The sequence below is a fragment of the Atta cephalotes genome (assembly GCF_000143395.1).
Source record: "Atta cephalotes unplaced genomic scaffold scaffold00034, whole genome shotgun sequence".
Lineage (NCBI taxonomy): Eukaryota > Metazoa > Arthropoda > Insecta > Hymenoptera > Formicidae > Atta > Atta cephalotes.
The window spans coordinates 837,228-839,832 of NW_012130098.1; the positions used below are offsets into that span (position 1 = coordinate 837,228).

Below are 2,605 nucleotides of genomic sequence, written 5' to 3' on the forward strand. Positions count from 1 at the left end.
AAATGTAGAATGTTTAGAAGAGAGGAGAATTCACGACGGAATCTGATGTCATGGATACATTGCCTAAAGCGATCAATCATCTCTCTGGAGAAATAGCTCCGACAGGATATGTAGTTATTTAGGACGAAGCGATTTTTTTAAAACGTAAATTTGACACGTACTAATGATTCACCTAAGACTTGATCCGAACAGTAGAAACTTACGAGGCACGTCAAATTACAATTGTCGCGATCACTTTCATGCTTCTCGCGCGGCAAAACCGGTTTTGCTCTCTCGGACCATTTTCATCAAAGACGAATGATCGACGAGATGAATGATCGACAAACAGACAAATAAACAGGCGAGTCTCTAATTAGCCAATGAGAGGAATTTTCATTCCCTTATTGTTGCTTATACATCAAGTTTGAGTACAAAAATATAGTGCCTTAGGCAATTGCTATCTCTGGCAACTCGCAAGGTAAACTGGGTTTTTGCTGATTTTTATAATTGGTATCAGACGCTTCTTCATTCACTTGTTCTAAAAGCAGCTAGTAAAAGAGATACCTGTTTGCAGAATATATAAATAGCTTGTTACGTACAATTAATGTACAAAATACTATAGAGAAACTTAATAATTTTAAAGAAATTAATTATTAATATTAATTTAATATAATATAATTTAAAATTACTTGATAAGTATAAAAAAGTTAATAAAAAAGTTAAATTAAATGTATAAGAAAATTTATTATATTGTAAAATGCAACTATTTACATGTCAATAACGACATCGTTTCGTAACTTCGTATGTAATTCATTATTTATATAAATTACAAAAATTAATGGCTGTATTTTTATTTAAGTTTACGTATTTTATAAAATTATAAACTCATAGAATAAATTTGCAAAAGCGCTTAGATATATTTTACATGTATATACACACTCTATCATTACTACTCGTAGTGTATAAAACATTTCATTTTTCATATAAATAACCGAAGTCAATTGTAGATAACACTCGATTATCTATCGAGCATGTATATCGTGTATATCGTCGTATGCACGAGAAATATCGCGACATACATTTGCGTCGATTCTGGTTTTAACGGCCGGTACTTCCCTGCCCGTCCATTATTTTTTCCTCGTCACGTCCGATAATATTCTATACGACCTTGAAATCGACTATAAGAAGAAAACTTGAAAACGATTGAATTCAGACTCGCTGAGAAGTTCGTCGCGATGAAGCGAATTCTGGAATTGTTCGTTCTCGCGACGATCTTGGTCGTATGTTCGGCTAACTGTCGATCAAACTTACATGGACATCAAAATTATTACCAGTGTGAAAATGTCACAAATCTACAGGTATTGTTTTATCGATTTATTTAGGTACTAATTTATATCTGATTCAAAATTTTAAACTCTTTCTGAAACTTTCCTTCAAGAATAAAAAGTTTCTTTTCAAATTGCTTACTATAGAGATAATTTGAATAATCGTAATACTAAAGAAAAAAATGTGTCACAACGAAATATTTTTTCAACCATAAAATTAATACTAATTAATTATCAGATTTAAAATGACATTATATAACATAAAGTTATTATATTCTTTAAATCGTATGTTTCATCAATCATATCTCTGTATGCACTCATAATTATAGATACTCTCAGTGATACCTAAAGGAGTAATAGGCATCAATATTAAGAATTCGAACATCAAGAAAATACCGACAGACGCATTCTTGATGCCGATTCTCTGGAGGAACTTAATATCACCGGATGCGGCGTGGAGGAGATCGAGCCTAACGCGTTTCGAGGTCTCAAACTACGCGTGCTGGGATTGGTAGACAACAGAATTCGTAAACTAGACTCATTGTGGATTCAGATTTGACGAACCTTAATGCGCTCATCGTGTGGCGCAATCGAATCGCCGAAGTTGATGTGCAATTATACGATTTGTTGCCGAATCTAGAGTTCTGGGATATCGCGCACAACGAGATGAATGCTTGTTTACCTACGGAATTACTGAAGAAGCTAATGAAACTGAGAAAGATTTATCTCGCTAGCAATCCATGGTCGTACCGATGTCGCCGCTCGATGACGTGGTACTTGGGGTAGTAATCCTATCCGTTTTGTCCAAGATTGGGGTAGCAGCGACATGCTAATTGAAGAATGTCTCGCCCATGAGCCAAACGCCGACGTCGACGACAATGCTTTATCCAAATGCGTTGATCGCAAGATCGGCTCTACTGAGATGCTGCAAACTGTGTCTGGACTGAGTGAACAGATCCGAGAACTCTCAAGAAAAATTACTGAATTGGAAATCGAAGTCGTCGCTTTGAAGAAAACCGGATATTAATTCAAAGCTTGGAATCTTTTTACCTATTTATGAAATTGCGTTAATGTATAATGCATCAATATAATAAATTTCAGCAGAATATATAACATCGACATATAATAATTCAGTACTTTTTAAATTTAAATTAAATATCGTTGCCCGATTGCAATTGTAGCTGGAAATAACATTCCAAATACAATGAGCTTTGATAAATTGATAAGACCACTTATTTCAAATGCGATGTGCGACTTTGAAATTATATGACTTTTCAAACGATACAAACGATTGAATGTAA

At 34.2% G+C, this 2,605-nt stretch overlaps 1 pseudogene; it reads left to right on the plus strand.

Moving 5' to 3' along the window:
• Window positions 1-1,214: 1,214 nt before the first annotated feature.
• On the plus strand, window positions 1,215-2,331 carry LOC105621563 (annotated as a pseudogene).
• Window positions 2,332-2,605: the final 274 nt, after the last annotated feature.